Source organism: Pseudorca crassidens, chromosome 8 (assembly GCF_039906515.1).
Source record: "Pseudorca crassidens isolate mPseCra1 chromosome 8, mPseCra1.hap1, whole genome shotgun sequence".
Lineage (NCBI taxonomy): Eukaryota > Metazoa > Chordata > Mammalia > Artiodactyla > Delphinidae > Pseudorca > Pseudorca crassidens.
In genome coordinates, this window is record NC_090303.1 from 66,665,837 (window position 1) to 66,691,250 (window position 25,414).

The following is a 25,414-nucleotide window of genomic DNA, read 5'->3' on the forward strand; positions in this document are numbered from 1 at the left end:
GCTGGTGCTATATGGCTAAGGTTTGGCTATCCAGAAAGATTTACAGGCCATCTGCAGAGACCAAGAACATCTTGACTTACAAATGTAAAAGCCACTAATTATTTATGGCAGTTCACAGCCTCCCTGAATGCCACAGGCATCTGCCTAGAAGCATAATATCATTTGATCTTGACTGGCTTCCAAAGTCAGGAAAGTATACATCACCATCCTGGAGCTTCTGGTACTCTGCCTCCAGAAACATCTCCCCAATTATCCCTCCTCAAAAAACAAGGCTGAGTTGTTAGGAGATACTAGATTGAAATAATAATAGTAATACCTTATGTTACAATCCACAAAGCACATGGAATATGTTAATTCATTTGTCCTCTAGACATTTCTATATGTCAATTTAGTGTAGATAATATCTATATTTTATCCATGAAGAAAAGAAATACTAAAGACTGGAGAGGTAACATGGAAAGACCTAAACCTTGCTAGTGGCTAAGCTGGGACTTTTATCTCAGGCTTCTGGTTCTAAGTGAAGTGCTCTCTTCTCTCTGGGTGGCCTCCAGTGCTAGCAGGAGTTGGGTAGTCTCTGAGGATTTAGGAGCATGATTTGAGAGCAGCCAGCATGCACCCTGGTTGTCCAATTAGAGAATCTTCCATAGCCAAAGAGCTGAGCTAGACATTCTATGAGATATGAAAAATAAATGGCTTCTACCCAAGGAACGTAATCATACTATTTTCTCATTACATAGTGCATTATGGCATACTAATCATTCATACAGACATCACTCTAATTTTCATTCAACAGCCCTGTGAGATATGTACCTTTACCTCCATTCTTACAGATAAGGAAAACTAGGGTTCAGAGAGGTTCAGCAGTCATCTACACAGTGCTTGGGAAATTTAGGGTGGACAGGGATTGCCCATAAGGTGATCTTTGCAAATCCTGTTGGGTCTAATTTGCAAAGGCATTTGAACCTGGCTCACGGAATCTAGAATGGGGGCTTTGCCCCTTGACCTCCACCCCTCTCCAAAGCTGGAAGGGGATGGCCCTGCTATCACTATTGTGGGTACCAGAACGAGTGTCAATGGACAATACTAACATAACACCTCCAGAACCCGAGTCTCAGATTAAAGCCTTAAATGTTGAGGAGTCTAGGTCTAGGTGCAGTACCAGTGTTGGTGGCTTTTAGACATTTCCTGCCTTGATATCACTCTCTGTAAATAATAAAGCTTCTGAAATGCAGATTTCACATTGCTGGCCCCTTAGACATGAGTGGGTTCTACCTTACCTGCTGGGACCTATGGACTGGCTGGCTCTAGTTAGAAACGATTTGCCCCAAGAGGCCCTGACTGCATGAAAGCCATTAGCTGATGGGTGCTTCATTCCAACTAGGCAACTGGATGTTAGAATTGCCCCAGATGCTATCTCGAACGTTCAGCTAGAAGAATTCCAACCAAGTCAGAATGAAATTTTATTTCATTATGTTCCAGGTCTGGGAATGATGCCAGTGAACTGCTCTCCTTGACAGGTCTCTCATCACTTATAGCTCAAAGGAAGAGAAAGTGAGCTCCCCAAGTGCAGGCTGCAGCTCTCCTTGTCAGATGGCAACACCTCCATGGAACAGCTGAGCAAGGGGATGAGTAAAGAACTGTCATTCCCTTATCGCTGGAACCCTGCATACTGATGATAATTCCCTGTACGTTCCTTTCCAAAGTCTTGCACAAGGCACAGAGCTGAGGAAAGGACCTAAGAGAGGGACGAAAAAATCATTTGCAGCTGTAAGCCAATTCTGATCACTTATCAGTGGCTGGCTTAGAGCAGTGTTAAGAAGGATCCCAAGGCTCTATCTGGGTATAGTGGGAAAGACTGCTACGATCAATGGAGCATGGGCCATGGAGGATAGATTGTTTCGAAGCTTGACATATACAAGACTTTGGAAGTCACCAAGTCTAAACTACTCTTTACCCATGTGAAGATGCTGAGGAGCATAAAGGGTTAAGTGACTTGTAAATTTCATTCTTAAACTAGAGACAACAATCCAAGACTACTGTTCTGTCATCTATGCCAATAATTTTCTAGTTCTGTATTTCTAGAAATATCACAGCTTGCTTGAAATAAGCCAGAAAATTAGGGAACTTCAAAATCCTGTGATAATGCAAAGACAATTATTGTAATGATAATTTTACTTATGTAACATACAGCTAGTTCCCAGTGTCTCTGCAATCACTGAAATCCCACAGCACTTCTTTCTGCTCCTGATTGATTGAGTGTATTAGCCGTTGGCTTGGCCAAATATCAGCAGATTCACAAAGCAAGTCATCTGGCTCTTAAGACTCAACCCTGCCTATGGTTTAATCTACTTGGTTTGCCACTGTTGCCTCAGAAACAAAGATGAAGTTATGCCATGAAAAGAAAGAAGTTGCAAAGGAGCCACACAATTTAACCCAACAGACGTTTGTTGAGTGCTAAAGTGCACGAGGCATTCTCCTTGGCAATTCTGTCCAACATGCTAGAAATGGACAGAGTTGGACTAGAAGGCGTCCCTGATACTAGGGATGGTATTGAACGCTATGGATATTTTTCCTTTCTCAGTGTTGTGTGCTACTTCTAAAACAGCTCTTTAGGAATGGAAAGTTCAAGAGCACCAAACTTGGAGTGAGCTTTATCCTTCCACTTGCAGATTGGGCTGAAATTGCAGGTCATCTTTAGGAGGCTGGGACTGGATGCCTCTAAGGAGGCTTTGCAGCATGTTACTGCAGAGGTTGATTCTGTGTTCATGGTTGCTTTCATACTAAAAAAAGAAAACTTTAGATAAGGATGTTATCTGATGTTGAAGGTAAAGACTTTAAGACCAAATTAACTGGAAGAACTATTCAGTCAATAATTTCTAGTTAAACAAAATTTGTAGAATTGAATAAGATGACATCAATTAAATCGTCCCTTAGCCTCAATTTATACTTGTCTTCATAGAGAATTAACTGTTTGAAGCAGATTTACCTTCTTATTCTGGTTTGCTTAGCTTATTATTAAAATGAAACCCACGTTCCCTAAACATACTGAGTTGAAGGAGGTAGTTCCAAAGCACAGAGAGTGGCAAGGCCAAGATATCTGAGGACTGAGAAATGCCACAGATGGTGTGTTGACTTTCCGTAATGGGAAATGGCACACCTTTTAATTCCCCCATGCGAAACAGTGCAATGGAGAAACCAAGATTTAGCCACATGCTGGGTTTGACACATGCAATGGTTAAAGGCAAAGGTAAACACATCTGTGAATACTACTGTTCTATTTGTCTCTTTGTTACCAGGGCAAGTCTGCCAGGTATCTACTGGAGATAAAAGAGAGGAAGGTGCCACGGAGTGACGAGGAAGTGAGGAAAGTAACTGGCCTAGTTTAAGAGGAGAGTTAGGGTCCAGACCTGCACTGTCTGGTAGAGTAGCCACTAACCATACATGGCCATGGGAACCTTGAAACGTGGTTAGCGTGACTGTGCAATTAAGCTTTTTTGTTTGTTCTGCTTTACTGTTTGTTTTTGAAGTTTTAAATTTTATTTAATTTTAGCTAATTTAAGTTTTAAAATGGATACTTCAGTTACTGGAAAACTTTTAAAGAACAATTTCCATTCCTGAATCTACTTTTGTAACTGTAAATCTTGTGAAATCTAAATATAGATTTCCTGTGAAAATTCAGTATCCAAATCGTGTTGTGCTGTAAGTGTAAAATATATATCAGATTTCAAAGACTTAACATGAAAAACTGAATATAAATATTTTGTTAATAATTTCATAGTTGCATACTGAAAGGATAATATTTTGGACATACTGGGTTAAATAATATGTATTATTAGAATGAATAGACCTGGGGTTTTGTTTTTGTTTTACTTTTTTAATGTGACTACTAAAAAAATTGAAATTACATACATAATTTGCATTGTATTCCCACTGGACAGTGCTGGTCTAGAAAGAGATCTGCCATATTGTCCCTGTAGGACATTATTTATTGAACAGTTATTTAAATTGTCTTCTACACATATGCATAATTGGTGTAATAATAGAAACTACATAACATTAGGCATGCATAACAAATAACCCATGTTTTTAAAAGCTGTTACTAAGACCCCTGCTGATTCCTTTTCCATATAGTAGTGTGGGCTGGCTTATATGCTCTGGTCTTTCATTTCTTTATATGTCAATTCGGGAATTTTGAGATCAATAGTTTTTATTTTTCCTTCTAGTAGCCTAACCTTCCCTTTCATTTTTCATTAGTAAGTCTTCAGTGGGGATTGCCAGTTTATAAAACAGACAGAAATGGAGATGCTCTGGTTAAAGTGGGAGTTGAAGACCTACCACCCCCAACCACATAACCCCTGTCCCCTCAATGACCCCAACTCTGGGGTGCATATTTTGAAATCTATGTCACTCGATTTCCAGGCCTAACCTGAGTCTTCAGTTGCTCCATCTTTTTATGTCCACTATTACTATTTGGAATCTCTTTCTGAGCTGGGATCATCACTCCTGTTTACAAGGTCTTCAGAAAGCACAGTAGCCCTGGTAATCCCCACAGCCATTGCGAGACATGAAACCCCTTAACTGGCTGCCCTGTTGTTCTGGTCTGTCATGACCCTCACCATTGCTATGGCAACTGCAAACCATTCCCGGCAAATGCAAGCAAAGGGCAGCCATGAAACTGGCGACCTTCCACCTCTCACAGATGGCCCAGGAGGAGCTGGTCTCATATAGAAACTGACCCAGTTCACACCAGTCAAATAAACACTCTGCAGAATGAGGTGGCACGTCACACAGGAACACAAAGGGGCGAACAAATGCAACACTTTGGTGACAGGTTTTTACTTAGTTCAAAATTTTTTTCTTAAATGGCATTATTAATAATTCAACCAACCACCCCAAAGTGCCTTTCTAATTTGACTTTAATTATTGCAATGACTGTTTCGCTCAACGCCCTGTGCCTTGACTCCACTAGTCAGACTGATAGCCTAGGAGACCTCCTTCCCTACCCACTCAGACTCCACCCATCCATGAATGCAGCAAACAAGTAGATCAACTGTGTGAGCACACCAAGCACCTGCCAGCTTCTAGCTGGATAAACGTAAACAAGTTCTTTAAATTTTTGGTGACTCCATTTCCTCATCTAGGAAATAAGGAGTACAAGTAGTGCTGTTGGGCTGTTATAAAGATTCAATGAGTTATTACACCTACATAAAATGTATTGAACAGTGCCTGGCACACAGCTAATGCTCGAGGCAGGTTAGCTATTCCTGTTGAGACTGATTTTATTTCAACTGCTGGGAGAACTGAGGAATCCTATGATTCCCCTCTCAGTGCTGAATTTCAGGGATTAGATTCAATGTATTTAGATTCACTTTGACTTATACTGGGAAACTCTGATGGTCACTTGAAAATCTAAGGGAATTCGCTTTTCTTTGTCTTTACATTTATCTTTCTAATATGTCCCACATCTTGCAAATGCCAGGAAGAGGCAGTGGGAAGAAGCCTTCTCTCCCAGGAACAAATAGAACAGTTACAAGCATATGCAGTTAATTCTGGTCCCTGAAAGAGCATTTTCATTTCAAGTCCCATAACTCCAGCTTCACCAACCCTCCAAGTTCAGGAGTGAGAAAACCACCGTGATCTAGAATCATTTCCAAAACTTCTTAACTCAGACTTTAAGTGACAATGTCCAGGACCTCATTCAGGTACTGAAGCCACTGCTTAAGGCAGCAGCTAAATGAGATAGGGCTGTGGCCGTATTCGGTGGACCGATTTGCAAAAAGGAGATAATGAACTTGAGAGTACAATAAATTCTTGGCTAGTCACGCAGGGCAGAGATCTTACTTGACCCTGAAATGGGCTGTCACTGAAGTATTATGTGATTAGGCATAAATGTATTTTCTTAAGGCCAGGGGAGAGTTTCATAGCTTTCAAATTCTTAGACTTCCATGATCCCAAAATAGGCTAATTAACTACTCTTAATTTTTTTTTTTTTTTTTACATTTTGACTGCTTCCATAAAAGGCTGTTTCTTCTCTCATTCTTGCCAACAGGTGCCAGCACTTCACTCATGTCAAGTGACACTAGTGGGGGAGAGAAGAGACCAAGAGGATGGAAGGTCATTCTAATGAGATGACTGTCACTTAACGCACAGCCACTAGAAAACAGACTTCCTCCAAATTGTGCCTGTGTTGAGGTGTACTGAGGAGTGAGATGCAGCAGGGAGAGATGCTCACGCTTGCCTCCCATCAAGTGGAATTCTCAATCCAGCACACCATCTTGAGCTTCTTGGGATCACAGGACAGCCTACATTTCTAGAGACGTTTCAGCTAACAAACAGGATACTGACTTAGTCTGGTCAGGTTTCCCCCGTGTTGTGTGCAGTCACCCAGAGTTGGGAAACACTTCTTCTCCTCCGGAGAGTCAACCCCATCTCTTTACTGGTCACAGAAGTAGAAGGTCTCTCCTAAACACCCAATCACCCTCACCCTGCTTTCGAGTCTTCCACAGGCAAAACATTCCTAGCTCTTTTGTTTCTTTACCCGTTCATCACAGAGCTCGTTTAGGACACAGCAATTTCCATTGTAGAGCCATGTGAAGACCCGCAACACTATTCTGTCAATAGGACGTTGTTTCACAGGATGAGCCAGTAAGATTTTCCATATGTGACTCTTTCACGTGCATATATTTATGAACCAGACGATAATGTTTTTTTTTCTCTATTCTCTCTGTTATTTGAACCCAAGTGGACTGTAAATAGAAGACATCAAGTGTGCTGTCAGCCTCCCAGGCACATAACATAGGAAATCACAAAATCAGCAGACAGAGACGCTGGGGAGAGAGAGGTTCTTAGGCAGAGCTGGAAGCCCCAAGTTCAGCCGCCACTCTCTGCACCCAAACCAAAAGCAATGCCTCTCCTCTTCTCGTTTGGAAGGGTTATAGTTCCTCTAAAATCCTACATTTGAGTGTAGTCCTTGAGTTCTGTCTTGCCACATATATTTTTAAGTTTTCAGCTAGGAGGGTCCCTGAAGGAAAAGAGTTTCTCCTTTCACACGCTGCCCCCCCCATTGCCTGTTTATAGCACTGCTTTCTTATTCTTCCTTCTTCTACCCAACAAAATTGAAAATTTCATCACCAGTGTCAGAAAGTTAAACCCCAGGGAGCAGAGCAATAGCCCAGAGCATCCCTTCCCTGGCAAAGAGCCAATCCTTGAATACAACTTTGCAAACCCTCTCTGGTTTAAAAGGATGCAAAACAGAGTCATTTAGAAGCATGGTTTTTGACAGCTAGAATCTCTCTGACTGTACTCTAACTCTTTCTGCAAATAATTTTTTAAAAAGAGAGAGGACATATTTCAATTTGGAGACTGGTTTCACAAAAGAAGAAAGGGACACGACCTAGCTCAGTTGCACCGTTCCCGAGCAGAGCACGGCAGCACACCCAGAAGAGATACTTCTTTCTGTGGCTGAGGGTCTGAAGAAGTGTTTGACAGACCATTGTAATAACATCTCCCTTCACAATGCAAACACCAGCAACACAGTCAAGCAGCTCACAGCTCAGCTCCGTTCCTGCACCTTTCTCCCTCTTCCCAGCAATGCACAGGGTTGACTCTTATAAATTTAGTTTTAAAAGCATCTTCTTTTGAAATGGATCAGTGCCCAGGGAGATAATGCAAAACTCCACTCTTCACACCGATCCTAACTAGACAAACCGATGTCCCAGTATAATACACAGTCAACTACAAATCCGGTCATAACCAAGCAGTGCATGCAGCCTTTGGAAGACAGACGCTCACACATCACGGGAACCCCAGAATGCTTGTTCTTCCATGTGCTTGCTCCAATTCACAGTTTTCTCGGCAGACAATAGGACAAAGCTACATTTTAGCTCAGGCTGCTAATACCAGCAGACAGATGTGTACGACTGAGGTTTACTCACCGAGCTCCCGTAAGTCCATCTTTCCCAACTACAAATACTGCTTCTAAGCTGCTGTTGCCACCAAATGACTTAAAGTCGACCCCCAGAAGAACAATGTGCTGGAATATCAGATGGTTCCTGAGTAAGCTTATTCACGAAACAGGTTTCCAGTTGAGCCATGTGAATGGAGACCCGCCGCACACCTTTGAATGGTATACACTTCAAGTCCAGAAGAATAAGCATGTAGCTTTGCTTATGTTTATGGAGCTGGAGCCCAGGGGTGCTCTGATTGGCAGGAATCGCAGAAAGATCAGCCAATCAAAGGGAGCCTCCATTTCAGGGAAACTCCTGCTCATTTATTTAGCATCTTCGGAGATCATTGGCTTTTCTAGGAAGAGCTTTTCTCTTATAGTATCACAAGAGAAAACAATAACTTCATTTAATTTTAGTGCCCTATGCTCTTTCATCAATAAAGAGACAGCTCCTTTTCTTGGTACTACTCAATACTCTCCCCTTATAAGGAACTAAAAACAAAAGAAAAAGAGGAGGAAGAAGAAGAAGAAAGAGCTGGTGGTGGGCTGGAGATGGTTCATATTCATCAGCCTCCACCTTGTTGGGAGAAAGGAGGGGGGAGCTCCGGGCTCAATAATTACTGATTCTGTTGCCATGGAAACAGACTGGCTGCAGCGAGTTGGATTCATGTAGAACATCTGCTGCCAGACCCATAATCAACTGCAATCTCATCTCTCCTCCCTACTTTTATTTGATTGTGAGTTTGCTTTCTCCCTCCTCTTCTTCACATACAGTTTTTGTCCAGAAATGTCATGTAACAGCCTCACTCTGTACACATAGCACACGCATGCCAGGGGTGCTCACATACCCATAAATGCCTTCATGCAAGAGTGAATCCCAGCAGGGTTCCCACGGGAGGATCCATTCTCTGATTCCTACTCAGGACGTAAACAAACACACACAGCTCCTCCCGTGCCTCCACCTCTAATTAAAATTTACTGTAAGTCACCTAAAGAATTAGTGCAGTAGCTTTTAAAATATTTGTCATCTAACAGCCCTAAAAGCCCTCAAATAGAAGTTTGCAATGGCATTTCTCGGAGGGCACTGCGGCGATTCCTAGCAGACCTTTGGAACAAAGCGACGAAACCGGGTGCTTGCGGAAGAAAGCTTGCACAAAGCCTTTAGGCTCAGCTTCTTCTCTGTATTAGCACCTCACCAAAGCACCCTGAACGCTGGAGAATCCCCCTGGGGATTTCCTCAGTCCGTTTACATCCCCTCTGACTCCTCCCCTGCTTGCTCCAAATTCTTCTGGTTGCATGACCAGAGTTATGTCACACTTTGGATATGCTGCTACATTTCTCTTTAACAACAGGGGCCGCCACTGAGCAACGAATGGCTGCTTGGCCTGGTCAAACCCAGGACGGGGATCAGATGGTGGTAATCTGCCACGTGGGTCTGTGGGAAGTCCTCAATTCTACAGAAACTGACTGAAAATGGCAAGTGTCAAAGAAGGCTATGATTCTGGCTTAAGTTTGAGAGAAAGGAATTATTCTCTGTCCCATCATAATGAATCTCAAGGAGAACCTTTTCTTTCTTAATGGTCTCTGCAAGTCTGGTGCCCTCAAACTATCAATGACACAGACCAGGGCTTCCCTGGTGGTGCAGCGGTTAAGAATCCGCCTGCCAATGCAGGGGACACGGGTTCGAGCCCTGGTCCGGGGGGATCCCACATGCCGCGGAGCAACTAAACCCGTGTGCCACAACTACTGAGCCTGCACTCTAGAGCCAGTGAGCCACAACTACTGAGCTCGTGTGCCACAACTACTGAAGCCCATGCGCCTAGAGCCCGTGCTCCACAACAAGAGAAGCCACCGCAATGAGAAGCCCACGCACCGCACCGAAAAGTGGCCCCCACTCGCCGCAACCAGAGAAAGCCCGCGTGTAGCAACGAAGACCCAACACAGCCAAAAAAACCCCAAAAAACCAGACACAGACCAGGCTTCCGAGTGAGCTGAGACCAGCTCTTTGCATGTCTCTGGCCCTTGGAGGCAAGGTGAGCTCTTCATTACCACACGCCCAGTGTCTAATAACCCAGTGTCTAATAAGCCCTGGACCTCCTTTATTCCTAACTGACTCTTGCTCCAAACCATGTCTCCAAGTGCTCAGTTCTGGCCCAGTGGTCTTGATGTTGTATTTTCCCTCTCCAAAATCTGAGTCCTAGCTTTCCATTTTGTCTCTTTGTGCCACTGTGAGCTTGGGAAGGAATTCTCACCCCAGCTCTGCCTTCCAGGGACCCAGCAGTCTTTCTCAGCTCTGTCCAGACTACCTCCATGCTCCAGGGGCGTGATCTCAGGTCTCCTCTACCACCTTTCTGGAAACTTTCTAACCTCGCCTGCCTACCTTCCTCTGCCGTGGGGACACCTACCCTTTGCCCTCTCACCCTCCTGAGACTGTCCAAATTGCCACTGCTTTTATGCAGAAACATCATTCCAACCAGGTCTTCCCTGGTTGGAAATTTAATCATTTGTTTAACAAATATTTAGTGAGTGTTTATGTGCCCAAAAAAAACCAAAAATCAAAAACTGTGCTAGTGACAAAACAAACTGGCATGCTTTTTGCCTTACAGCACAATGACCCTAGCAGAGGACACAAAAAGTATTAAAATGTAACTTTCGTATGGGGGATGAAGGAGAGCTATGTGCTATGAGCACAAATAATAAAAGAGACTGAACTTAGTGAGGTAAAGAAGAATATCTTGGAGGAAGTGATATTTGAGCTAAGATCCAAAGAAGAGTAAAAGTTAATGAATTGAAAGTGAGGGGAACAGTGTCTCAGACATAAGGAATAATACACGCAAAGGGCCTGCCTAGACGTGCACTGCCTACAAGGGAGGGTGACATCTTTGAAAACCTGAAAGAAGCCAAGAGTGGCTCATCAGAGTGAGAATGAGTCAAAGGATGGTGTGAGATAAGCTTTGACAGCAAGCAGAGGCCAGACCTGCAGGGCCCCAGAAATCATGTTCAGGAGTTTGGTTTTTATCCTGTAAGCAATGACAAGCCACTGAAGTACTTCACTAAATGACTCCCTGCCCTCACGCCCCAAACACACTTACATAACTCAATATATTCCCCAGATACTCTCAGCAACAAGTTAACAGCATATCAACCTGATTAAACGGTCAGTTTCAAGGCACCCATAACATGTTGGACTGATGTAGCTAAACATCTATGAAGCAGTTAATAGTCCAGGTAGCACGTGATCTGGCTTAACCAATTTAAGCCTCACAACAGCCCTATGAGGTATTATTATTATCCCTATAATAACCATGAGGAAGTGGAAGCATAAGGAAGTTAAGTAACTTGACCACGGTCACGAAGATAAAAAGCGGCAGAGCTGGGATGTGAACAAAAAGATTCTAGCTCCAGTTTCTTTAAGTGTGATGTACAGGGACCACCCGGATCAGAATCACTTGGACTTCTCAACAAAATGCAGGTTGCCGGGATCCCATTGCATCCCTCCTAACCCACAATGTCAGGAGTGGAGCTGAGGAACATTTTCCCAAACTCTCCAGGGGATTCTTATATACACCACAGCTTGAGAATCACTGCTAAGACAGGTTTAAATAAAGGAAGAAAAGACTAACCCTAAATTAATTTTTAATGTATAAAATGGAGAAGGGCATTTTTTTTTTTTGAGAATGGGGGCATCTCACTACTCCAGGCCACCCCAAAGGACCCATTTACATCAGAACAAGGTAACGTTCCTTTGACTGACTACCAATTTTAGAGTTGAGGGTGGGTACGGTAGCACAGTTTGGGCTCAGTAGCTATGCTGGTGAGCAGGTATGTGAAGAAAGAACACGTGAGCTCCTGAAGACCAGATTCACCAGGTAGTGAGAGATGCTATCAGACCTGCCAGCAAGAAGACAGGTAGATCACATATTAGCGTGAACAATCACATATTATCTTTGGGTAATTTTTTTCTAGAAAGTTCATTTTTAAGACAAAATTGCAAGGAAGACAGAGAATACTTTTTGGCCTTCAGTCTGATCCACTCCCCTCCTCTATTCAAAAGCTAGCTAGCAGGAACTTTGGTTCACCTAGCTAGTCATGGTTTTAGTTCTGGAAAATAAGCAGCTGCATCCACATTTCCAAAGGAGTCACTTTATACAGAATAGCTACAGAGTCTTTGGAAAATCTTCCCAAAATTTTTCCCATGGAAACTTGTCTCGTAGTTTTGTTACTGAGATCACAGACTGAGTGAGTTAACTTGGCCATTATTGGGTATTCTTCCCTTTCTAGGCTATGTAATGAAATGAGCATATACAAGCTTAGAGGCTGTTGATGGATGCAAACTGTTATATAGAGAATGGATAAACAACAAGGTCCTACTGTATAGCACAGGGAACTATATTCAATATCCTGTTCTAAACCATAATGGAAAAGAATATGAAAAAGAATACATATGTATAACTGAATCACTTTGCTGCACAGCAGAAGTTAACACAACATTGTAAATCAACTCTACTTCAATTAAAAAAAAGAGAGCTGCTGCTGGAGCTCAAAAAACAGGGAAACCTGGATTTTATTAGCTTGATATTTGAATTTCTGCTTGTCAAGTCCTCAAGAACTGGTATGAAGCATACATTTAATGGACTTGCACACTGGAGGCTCAAAATGTATTGTTGGTAGTGTGTCATCAAGCTTCCGAACACATTCAGATTTATTATATGGTGTCTACAGACAGGAGAAGGGAATCACAGCATCCAATACCTGGAAAATTCAGGGAGAAGTAATCATGCTGGGGCATCTGAAAAAAATCAGAAGAAATCTCTTTCCATTTCACCTACACATTACAGCCTGTGCTCTCTGCTCCGTTCCAGGTAGGCACTGCCGGTACCATTTATCCAGGCTTTTCTTAGGGAAAGATTCAAGCTAATTAAATTCTATTCTTTTCCATAAACATGGTTTATTAAATGTAATTATTACCAAATTTGATGTAAGTCATATAACTTTGTAATGCTTTAAAAATAAATATACAACTCAAGAAAGAATTACATTAGGGGACAATACATTTTGGGATCAGAAAATAGTGACTATTGTGGGGTGATTTCTGCATTTTCCTTAGTCTACCTACAGGTTTTAACTAAAATGAGCACCATTTATATTGGGCATTTGAAAGAGAGCTGAAGAAGATTCTACTCACTGAGTTATAAAGAGGTGGCACTAATAGCCAGTCCTCCTATTTGCCAACTCTTGGTCCCAAAGAGATTACTTCCACAAGCTGGGCATCCATTTCATCAGGATTCGTGTTCATTGCTGGCAATGAATGTGATGGTAATGACCTCCTTAATTCATGACATGGCCACACTGAGTCCCATTTTTGCTTGGTTGATTCGTTCTTAGGAGGGAGGGAGGTCATTAGGGTCAAACTGAGCTACAAGTAAACTTCGAACAAGTAGGGTGCCTAATGCACAAGGCCCACCTCCAACGACATCTTAGCCTTCTTCAGGCACCCCCTCTCCCTACTGTGAGAACACCCACACGCTGACTTCAATTCTACCCTGTCTAACAGAAACAGTCCCAGGACAGACTGGACCAGACCATATTCCCCAAGCGTGTGAGGTCAGAAGTAAGGACTCTGTCCTAATAGGTCAGAAGTGTAACTACTGTTGGTCCATTCTGTAGCTTTATTTCATTCAAGAGATATCGAGAGATGTTTCTCTAGTTGGTTGGGCTGGCCAGTATATAGTTAGCTCTGATTTTTTTACAGGGTGTATTTTAAAATGAAAACATATGTAAAACCTCAACTAAACATGGTCTGGATAACTTTTACATATCTTTTTATCCCCAAGGGGAGAGAATCACGACAACATCCCATAGACAAATCCCCACACACAGACAGCCGCTTCTCTTTTCCTCATCTTCATGATGAGGTGATCATAAGCAGAACTGACAAAGTCTGTTATAATGTCTGTATCTTTAGGTCCCAGGACGCTAAGCTCTATGTGACGTAGCCTCAACATCCATGGAAAGATGAGAGAAATAATAGCAAATGCATATGCAGAACCTACAATTGGCCAATATCATAATAATGCCTGTTTTCCAAAAAGGGTATTAAGATCCGTGATATTTAAGTAGAATGTCTACAGTCGCCATCCAGTAAATGGTAGACTCAGGATTCAAAGTCAGGTGTCTGTCTGTGAAGCACCATTAGCAGTATACTGCACCATGCCTCAGGACTCCCATAAGTAAGGAGTCTAGAGCAGGCGAGATAGTCGCACTAGCATCCTAAGACTGCGTTATATTTTGTAACTCATATTATGAGACGTTAGTATGAAGAAGTTTATGTCCCTGAACTTTGCTATTTTTGTATTTCCCTTAAAAATGCCTAAAATATCAGCAAAACCTACAAACACTGAAATAAAACCAGATCCACGAAGTGCAAACCCATCTATAAACAAGCCTCCAACCCATGCATTTCTTCTTTCCTCTTCCAGAGTACAGACCTCTGATAGGTGGTGGCCATGATTTGCACTCATAAGGTTGGAGAGTCAAGGTCTAGAAGTCCTTGGGGTGTGAAGAACTTGACCAAATGGAATGAGCTGACCTGAGAAGACCGTGGGGGCCAGAAGTGCTAGCAAGGCCTAATATGATGCATCTCTTATAATTCTGGCTGCCTTTAAAGGAATAGTTGGTGAATTCTGAAAGCTTATGGTCTTGCCAGCTCAAATTTTTCAAGTACACTATGGAAGCGCATTCCAGAACTGCAGGGTGATGAAAACTCATGCCAAAAGGAAAAATGAAAATGCCAAAATCCTCAGCTCAGCCTTGCCAAACATGTCCACTGGCAATATGGTGGCAAAAAGCTACTGGGCCAATGGTAGATTATTCTTTAGACGATGCAAAATGGGAAACAGCGTCTTCACCACTAGGAAAAGGGATGATTCTGGGCTGTCATCACATTCTTGATTTTCAGATCTAATGCATAAGTAAACCTTTCTCAATTCTGAAAAACACAGAATTTCACATGCAAATAATTCTACCTTTTGAGAAAAAATTTAGTTTCTGATATTCTCAATAAAAGGACCAATTGCATTGCAGTTGGTAGAGATTAAATCTATTGTTTCATCAAATGGTTGACATTTGATGCCCTCACTTTCTCTGCTCTTTCTGCTTACAGATTCACAGACAAACTATGTGTCCTGGTCTCCTGTTATAACAGGGCTTACACTGCAACGGAACAGGGTAAGCCAGGGATGAAGGGGAAGGACAGAGGGTTTGCTGGGCAAGAGGGAAGCCAAGAAGATCAAGAAGATAAATAGATGTGGTTTATTCAGGCAAGGAGGGAGGAAGAGGAAGGCACTAGAGATTTAGTCTGTCAGATTTCAGGAGGTCATGATCTGATGTGGAAGGGGATGGGCAAAGCAAAAGAGTCTGAGGGCTTGGAATAAGGTCCAAGAGGTCTGTACAGAGCCAGGTATGAAACCACAAGGTGAGGACACCCACAGGACCAAGGGGGTCACCGTATGAAACTCTAGGCTGAGTTCTGTTTGAACTCAGTTATTTTACTTTGTCCCTTGATAAAGGAGCTGGCTTTGTCAGAAGCCAGTCACGTTACAACCATGTGTCCAGTGCTTCAATATCAGCAATAACCCAGCGCTTCTCTAGAAAAACCAACTCAGAGTGTGAACACTCATGGCAAACCGGCATTGCCACCACAAGGACAGGCTTATTTTTAATCTCAGTCCTTCAATATCATCAGCTTGTCAGAGCCAGATTGCTTGCAAACTGTTCTCTATCCTACTTCCAATTAAAGAAAGCTTTTTAATGTGAACCATGACCCCTAGGCAAATGATATTAACAGGTTATTCTCAACTCTCACAAAGAATGAGCTCTGCAACCTCATTTGTGCAGTAATTAAATTCAGACCAAAGTATAATTTTATTTTATTGATCAGTACTGGCCTGCATTTTTAAAGCCAGTAATTGCAGGAAAGAGTTAATTTGATAATATAAATAAAAATTGGACCCAGAGGGCAATAATCAATCCATTTTAAATGCAAAAATGCTCTCCCTCCAAGTCATCCCACAGCAAATATGAAACATGATTTCCAAGATGCATTGCCCATAATTCTCTTAATGCAGTGACAAGCATGAGAATTGTGAAGCAAATATTTCAAAAAATGACATATGTTCAACCATGAATAAGTGCTCTTGTTTATATTTGGGGGCAATCTATTGTGTGTCAGACATCTCAGTTGTTCTGTACATACACTGAAAAAATATCTTTCACCAAAAAAGTCCAGTTTTTAAGTAAGGAATTTGGGCCTCCAACTCATTCAACTAATGTTTAGGAAGTACTGACAATATGCTTTCACATGTTTCTTCATGTTTTTTCTTTCAAGTCTTGGGAACCCAAGAATACAACCTTAAAATCTTGAAAGCAAGAGAGCTCCATTTATTAAGTTTTCTCTTGATGTATTCATTCTATTTCATGTCTTTTCCCAGTCAGTTCTCTTCTGCTCACCTGGTAAGCTTCTATTCATACATTAAAACCCTTCTAAGTAGAGTCCTTCTCCTATATAATCCCTCCTTTGAATTACTTTCATACAACGTATGGGCTTTTGCTGTTGCATGCCACATTCTTTTGTAATTATCTCTTTCCAGGGCTATGCCCAATGCTGTGAACTCCTTAGAGTCAGATTTATTCACACAACACTAGGAACACCATCTCTACATGTCTCTGATACCTTAGCCAAAAATACAGAATCTTTTTGCAAACCTTTACACTTAGGGAAGTGATAAAATCCTTCTGAGTACTTCTCTGTCACTCTACCCAACATCATGGATAAAGTTATGAGATGAGTATATCTTTGAAGACATCTCAGTGACTCATCTCATGTTTTCTCCCATTCCTCCCTCCTCCCACTTCTGCATCCCCAACGTCAGAAGGAAGAGGGTGCACTGGAAAGCAGCTGGAAACCTCCCTTTCGCAAACCCATTTTATAAGCAGCCCAGGTGCTGGGACCCGCTCTGTCTGTGATCTGGCTCACTTTTTCAAGGATGTAACATCTGCTCAGAACTTTTTTCCAGTTAATGAGTCTTCCTCAAATGGAGCCTCAGAGGGTTTTGATCTTAGTACCAATCAACTTCAGGTTGAAGATGCAGGGCACTGGCTCAGCTGGCACAGCTGGCTCAACCCCATGCTTTATTTTAAGGAAGACTAAACAAACTTAGCCTGAGTGTATAATGTGGGGTGTAGAGGTCAAAGAATTCCCTCTAGACCTGTACCACTTAACAGACTACAACTGGAGCTTAGTGACAGTTCTGTACTCCCATACTTTAAACTTGTCTTTTAAAATATGACTGTAAGAACATACATGCTCAGTAGAGAACATGCTTAACATTAAAACTTAATTTAAGAGAAAAAAATTACAATTAATCACACCGTGAAGAAGAAACCATTGTTAAAATCGTTCAAATTTAATGTTAAGAGCTTTTTTGTTCATAGTTTTACTTGGTTGAGATATAATGTTGCATCCTGCTCCCTCACTACATTTGATATAATATTAAAAAATGTTTTCTTATATTTAAATACTACTCACAAATATCATTTTAAATGACTGAAAAATCTGACATATAAATAAATGTGGCCATAAATTAATTTATCATCTTCTCATTGTTAAATTGTTGGTTTAATTTTCATTTTCTTCCTTCTGTAAATAACAATGACATGAACATCTATACACAGACCTTTCGTTTTCTCACTGGAATGTCGATGATTCTAAATAGCTGGATTGTATTGCATGGCTTTATAAGTGAGGGTCATCAATTGTTGGTGAATTTCCCAACAGGAAATTTGTCCCAATTTGTTTCTTAAAATTCTCTGAAATGTCAAGGTTTCTGCCAACAAAATGGTAGCAAGGGACCCTTTAATGTCACTGGGGATGCCAATTCCTCCTTTCTTTTTTGCAGAGGGAGCTCCAGGTCTTCCACCCGATATAAAAAAGCGAGGGAAGGATGGGAGGTAATCAACCTCACAAACAACTGGAGGCTAGGTCTCCCAGGCTCAGCCACAGCCTGGTTTGGGTTGTGAATGTGTTTGTAGCATCTCAGGCCCTGGTCTCTGTGCAGGAGTGCACGCCAGCACAAAAAATCAATTGGCTTTTGTCAGGCACTAAATACCACCAAAACAAAATCTAAAGGTGTTTTTAAGGTACACACACACAGTATTTCTTTTCTTTCTCTCCTGGAAGTGCCTTAATTTTTTTCCCGGTCCAGAAAGAAATTGTCACTCTGAAGCATCTATCACTCCTTCTCCTGTCTCATTGTAGCCACACAATAATACATTTCACTTAAGAATGAATTTGTTCTACAGTTTGCAAAGTCTGTTCTGGGATGTGCTTTTTTTCATTTTAAAACATGATTATCTTATTAAAAAAATAAACATGATCAGCTTTTTTCTTTTTTTCCATTAGTGGAAGGATAAAGATTCAATCCATGGAATGTCTGTTGAGCAACTGTATAATTTTTGGTAGGCACCTTGGGATAGAACGACGAGGCAGAATCTGTCCTTATTCTCAGGAGTAGAGCCAAGAAGGAGAGAGTGCAGGTAACTAACTATAATCCAAGACCATGGTTTTCAATGGGTCCTTCCAGGATTCCACAGTGTTGCCTCAAAGTAGCCATGAGGTGGGATAAGGGGTGGTTAGGGACCTGTTTGAAGCAAGCTAACTGGCTAAAAGAAGTTCTCAAACTCAAGGTATGGCCAAGCATGTTAAGTGATACAAGAAAGGGAAAAAGAAAGTGCATCTAAAAGAAGAAAATTAATTATGTCTCCTTGGAAGGGCTCTGCAGAACCCATGGGCTGGGCCTTGAAAGGATGGGCAGAATTTCAACAGAAAAAGTGAAGGGTCTTCCTTGTTGAGGGAACATTGGTAAAGATAGAGACTTGGATGTGCAAGGCATGCTTGGGGAGCCATCAATATGATTAATTACAGGTTAGTAGGGGGTGTTTTGCAGGGTGCAATCAGCATTTCATTTAGAAAAGTGGTTCACAACAGAATAGTGGAGCTTTTGCTATCATGCTGTAAGAAGGGGAAGCCGAAGGTTTTTGAGTATGGATGTGTTGTTAGAAGACTTGTGTTCTAGAAAGGTGTTTCTGGCAGCTAGGGGAAAGAGAACTTATAGGTGGGCTGAGTCCAGATTCAGGGAGAACATTAAAAGACAAACACAGTCTACACCAGAGGTAATGGTGGCAGGAGGCAGGGTAAGAGCAGTTAAAGCCAGATGACCCTTTATCATATGCTGCTGGACCCACAGGATCAGGGGACCCGTTGGGAGAAGAGGTGAGGAGAGCCAGGGATCATTCCAAGGTTCCAAGTCTAAGAGACAAGGTGCCACTCGTGGAGTCGATGGATGACTGAAGATGAGAGGCTGTGGGTAGGGAGGAGGAAGCGATAGGAGAGAAACCAGAAGAAGGCCTGGGGGAATGCCTATGCTTATGGGGTCACTGAGAGGTGGTCTCAGTGTTTTGGGAGTCAAGGAATGGAGAGGATCCCAGGAAGCACAGGTGGGGACACGAGCCAGGGCTTTAGGGCCATGGAACAGGATGAACATAGGGAACAGGCTGTCAGATTGAAACTCAGGCGGTGACTGCTGACCTAGATGCAGCAGTCTCAGTAGGTGGACTTGGGTGAATGTCAGACCACAGCGAGTGGAGGAGGTGCGCAAGGAGATTGCAATCTCTCTTGGAAAATTTGGCCGTGCAGGGAACAAAAGAGAGTGTAAAGAACTTGAAAGAGGAACAGGGGTGAAAAAAACAGGACCGGAGAGATTATTAGGTGAAGAGAAGAAAATGAAGAGGGAGGAGGGAGGGTGCCAATAAGTATAAAGGAGTAATGGATAAAAGATTTATTTTTATAAATTTTTTGATGTCTTTTTCATCAGAACACAGATTCGTAACAATGTAACTTCTTTCCAGTCTTAAATTAGAACAACTCAATGATTCCTCTCAATCTCCACTTGCCTCTTAGAAATTATGCCTTTAAAGTGGTTTTCGAGTATTCAAAATGTGGATTAGTGCATTTTAGAGTCGTATTTCTCTTCTTGAGCTGTTATATTTTTAGTTATCTTTAAAAATTTTTTGTCTAAAAATATCTCTAGTAACTGGAACAACGATAATTATTTTATTTCTTCCTTTAATATGTATAGCGTATCATGTATGTATCTTGTGTATGTGTTCATTTCCAAAGCCACAGTAAGATAGTTTTTAAGAAGAGAGTGGCTAACAGGGTAAAGTGCTCCAAAGAAGGCAAATAAGACAGAGATTTTAAAATGTCCATCAGAGGTCATTCTTGACTTTGTCACAACTGGTGGCTTTTGTGGCTAAAGAGGTCTTCAAGTATTGACAGTATAATTTAGCGCTTTTTAGAGTCCTATTTCTCTCCTTCTACTGAGTTATATTTTTAGTGAGGGCAGAAGACAGGTTGCAGTGGATTAATAAGTTAATGGCAAGGGAAAAAAAGACATGGTACATAGAGGCAACTATTTGAGGAAACCTGGCTTGAGGTGGAGAGAGGATTGAGAAGGAGTTATTTATTTGTTTTTTTAAAATGCAAGAGATTTGAGTACATTTTTATGCTGGTGAGAAGACAGCACCCAAGAGGACGAGATTGATGATGTGAGGATTAGAAAGGAGACTAGTGCGTAGAGTCCTGGAGCAGATATGACAAGCAAGAGAATTCAAAGCACAGAGGGAGGAATCATCTCAGGTGCCACCTCTGTCTACAAAGGAAAGAGGTGTTGAGTGCAGGTGTAGGAGAACCGCCCAGGGTCATGTACTAAACTAAAGCCAGAACTAACTAAAGCCAGAACTAACTAACTAAACTAAAGCCAGAACTAACTAAAGCCAGAACTAACTAACTAAACTAAAGCCAGACCTAACGCCTCCTATGCCTCATCTGGAGCACTGTGTAATCCTCATGGGAATGGCCCAAGTGCTTTATTAGGATAAACCATAAAGAATTTCCAATTTTGCAATTCAGAAATGGTCAAATATTGCCCATTTCATATGATCAGGTTCCTAGTGGCTCAGTTAATCCTTAAGGACAACTATATTAAGTTCCAACTATATTATTTCACAGATGAAGAGACTGAGAAACAGAGCAAGGTAATTAATCTGCCAAAGATCACTCAGCACGAGGGTTTGAATCCCACTCTGGGTTCAGGATCAATGCTCTTGACTTATTGACGGAACTTCTTGCTTCTTTGTGAATTTCCAACCCCTCCTCTTGATTCCTCGGCCATGGGAGGGGATTGGGAGTGAGGTGGTGAGGGCAGTGAGGAGGGTGAAGTGGGAAGCCAAGGCCGAGGCTAGGCCTGTGGCAGCTTCTGGGCTCTTTCCTCAGCCAAGTCTGTCCTAAAGAGCTCTATAACTTGAAAGTGTAATGAATACAAAATTTTGGTAAACTGCATCAAAAAACCATCAATATCTTTTATTCACAGTCGTATGTTTTCTGGTACGTGCACCACTGAATTTTCTCGGTCTGAAAAAATTCATAACCAACTCTACAGTCCTGACTGATATCTGCCTAGTTGAGGCTTGGAACAGATATCCAGGGTTGCCCAGTGCCCAATAAAACAAGCCAAGCAGCTTTTTCTAACACACTTGAGGGCAACAGCATCTCCATTTTACATGTACTTCTTATTGCAATAGACACATTTTAATAGGAAGAGCATCTCTGAGATGTGGTTCTTATCCTTTTCTGCTTCTGCTTTAAGAACACACAGCGGCCTGGGAGCTTTCAGACAGAATCCCATGCTCTGTGATTCAAAAAATGGAAATCTGGCATTATATGCCAGTGACATTTACTTCTGTGGCAGCTCAAGCGGCAAAAAGCCATATGCCATACACCTCGAATCAAGCCAAGCCACGCAAACGGATATGTGAAAGAGAAATAAGGAAATCGGGACCAGAAGAGTTCCAGGCACTTGACTTCCTCCAGCACTTAAAACACACAATCACTGCGGCACGAATCAAATCTTCCTGCTCTTAAGAGACTCTTGAGGAATGCAACTTTGTTTTTTCTAATTTAAGAGAAATTTGGGAGGTAAAGGTAAAATACAAAAGATAATTTTTGTGAACTGCATGGTGCGCTCACGTTTACTATCTGACATGCTATACAGGTACAAGTTTCTTGGGTGTGCTCAGGGAGAGAGGAGTCACCTAAATGGGATGGACTGCTGGCAGGCACGTCTGTCCTCTGCACTGGAAAGTCTCTCGGTGGCCATCTTGTGAAAGGATACATGCCATTATCGGCACTATTTTCCCCAGTGGCCCGGAAACAGGACTAGGGAGAAACAGAGTACTCCCCAAATGGCCAGGGCATGTGAATTAAGCAGATCTAAGAGGGATATAAGAAATGAGTGAAGGTGAAAAAATAAAATAGAGGGATTTCTTTTTAACTAGGGGGTCCAACCACTCTCCTTGGAAAAAAGAAGTTCAGTTTATTTTGCAACTGTTCAATGTGTTTGAGGCTTTCCATCCATCTTATATAAAGCTACAGATGTGGGAAAATAATTTTCATTTTTCTTAAGAAATGAATGGCCAAATCCATTTGTAACTCCCTCAAAGTTTTGACATCTGAAGAAGAGATTCAGAAAAAACGGTCTAGAAGTGTTTCTCAATAAGGTCTGTTGGAATTTGGGGCAAGAAAATCCTTTATTCCGCAGAACTGCAGAATACTTAGTACCTATAGTCTCTAGGAATAGAACAACAGTGACCATATTAAGATTTAAAGCTATAGTTCTTGCTTCCGACGACATGTTTACTTAATTTAGAAAGATAGCTTTGTAAATAAACTACTAGTCTATAGTTCAAAGATATTTTCCAAAAGAAATTTTGAATTCCATGCTGTGAAGGCAGAGGGGCAGAATTTCATTCTGAATGAAACGGAGATGGTAACCATCTTACTGGGGTGGCACTTGTGCAAAATCCTAAAGTAGAATTTCAACAGGCAGATGGAGGAAGACATTTCTGGCAGAGGGAAGGAGGATGAGCAAACACCTCAGCTAGGAAAGCATGATGGCATATGCAAGGAATGATGGGAAGTTCAGGATATGCAGAGCTTAGGACAGGTGCAGGGTGAAGATATGGGGATGAAGCAGGAAAAGTATGTTAGGCCAATTGAAGAGAAATCTGAACATCTTGCTAAGGTTATGAAACTTTATAAGGCAGGCAATGGACAGCCACCGATGTGGATTAAATCAAGTATGATATGGTCAGATCTGTGTTGAGGACATTTGGAAAGTGGGAAGGTTTTGAAGCTGGGAGATAAGTTACTGCAATAGTTGGTTTCTTAGTCAGCTATTACCAGTGCTGTGTAACAAATAATCCCAACAGCTAAGAAGCTCTTCTTACACTCACAGGTCTATAGGTCAGCTAAGGTAGCTGTTTTAAGCTGTAATTCTATGGGCTAGGTAAGGAAACTATAATCCATATGCCTCATTCTGGGACCTACAATGAAGGGGTAGTGGCTGCTCAGGTTATATACTTCATCTCATGATGAAGGTAGAATGCAAGAACCCAACCCAACCACACGGGCCATAGTCAGGCCTCTGCTCACTTCACATCCATGAATATCTCACTGGCCCAAACAAATCACTTGACCAAGTCAAAAGTTGAAGGGCAGGAGAAATACACTTCACTCACCATGATGTCATGGCAAGGATGTGGAGATATACCACTCCCATGGAGCAGTGAAGAACTGCAACCAGCCATTCAGTCTACCAGATTTGCAGAGAAGAGGAATATCTGAATCAAGGCAATGATGAGAAGGCAGAGGACCTAACAGTGATTGTAGTGACTTTGGTCACTGACTAGTTTCATAAAGAGGGTCTAGTCCCTAAACTTCCAAATAGAAACTCACCAGACTGCCAGCCCCATAAGTGCAGGAACCATCTGTCTAGTTTACCTCTGTATTCCTGGTGCTTGAGGCAGTGCCCACTGTGTTGTGAAAATACAATAATGTTTGTTGAAAGGATGGACGGCATTTAAAGTTTAGGTTGGATAGTAACACTATTAACCAAAAGTGGACCACTGATGTGGCCATGCTGTGTATATGATGGCTGTGGGACAGTAACACTGAATACCTTCTATATCCCAGATACTGAGTAGATTCCGAGAATACAGAAAAAACAAGGCTCTGCTCACTAGAAACCTGACAGACAATTGAAGTTCACTGTGGTAAATTCTAGGTATGGGTATTCACAAGGACAGAGCAAAGGGAGCACCTGAAGGGGATCTGAATGAGTTGTCGCCAAAAGAGATAGCTGTGGGCTTCAGAACTTTCCTAGGGAAGGTGTTGGTCAGGTGTGGGAATAATATCTGAACTGACTACCTGCCTAAATGACTTCCTCCCACATAGCTACACTGAGCACTCACTATTTTTTTTTTTGTGGTACTCGGGCCTCTCACTGTTGTGGTCTCTCCTGTTGCGGAGCACGGGCTCCAGACACGCAGGCTCGGTGGCCATGGCTCACGGGCCCAGCCACTCCGTGGCATGTGGGATCCTCCCGGACCCTCCCGGACCGGGGCATGAACCCGTGTCCCCTGCATTGGCAGGCAGACTCTCAACCACTGCGCCACCAGGGAAGCCTCTCACTATTATTTTTAATTTTACCAGAACTGCATGGAAAATACACAGCAACAATGCAAGAGTGGAGAGAGGAAGGACAGGAAAAGAAGAAACTAGCAGTTTGGCATTCTCATCTCTCAAATTCAAGTTTCCATGTTGATTTTTCTCTCTGTAACAATCAGCTGTGGAAACTGCTGTAAAATTGAGTGTTACTTTGGTACCCTCTTTTTGTCTCTCAACCTTTGCTCCTGCTTTTGACCTGTTAGACTCAGTGGCTTATATCTACGCCTGGAGACGGCGTGGGCAGACCAGCATCTGGTGTTGAACCATGCAGGTGAGTGCTTTAGCTCCTGTTTGGGAAAATGAAGGTGGATACTCTTGACCCATCATTTACCACTGTTCAGATTAAAAGCATGATTTTGAAAAACCTGCACAGGCATACAATTAGTGTAAATGAGAAGTTTAATTTCTACGTTTAAATAATTAAGTATATATTTTAACTCCCGACCCCCAAGATCTGGTATTTTTGCAAGGGATATTTGGAAATTTCACTTGGGATCCTCTTGCTTATCCCACCTCTTCTATTGGAGTCCCAGCAAATGGCTTCTGACGCTACCATCTCATTCTGAGTCCTCAGTTTATCTAGGGCCCCTCTTTGCCCTCCATCCCCCACCTCACCTCAACATTTGGTACCCTCAGTTGGCAAGAGGGGGACCTGTATGACACTACCTTATGTACTTCTTTTCTACCTTTGGAAACACATCCCTCTGTAGGAGCATGTTCTCGACTCCCTTTTAACATAATTTACACTTTGCAATTACAAGATAAATATTTTCTTTTAAATCAAAAAG

At 42.0% G+C, this 25,414-nt stretch overlaps 1 protein-coding gene across 8 annotated transcripts in view; it reads right to left on the minus strand.

The window, feature by feature from the left end:
• The window catches only part of ELMO1 (engulfment and cell motility 1), a 547,361-nt gene that overhangs the window by 132,846 nt on the left and 389,101 nt on the right, over positions 1–25,414 (minus strand). Inside the window, exon 1 of one of the 8 annotated variants that reach the window (XM_067746736.1) lies at positions 7,935–8,177. The exons of the other annotated variants lie outside the window; for them this stretch is intronic. The gene's annotated coding sequence lies outside the window, so the exon portion shown is untranslated. Of the gene's footprint in view, positions 1–7,934; positions 8,178–25,414 lie in introns of those variants that run through there. 8 annotated transcript variants of the gene reach the window in all.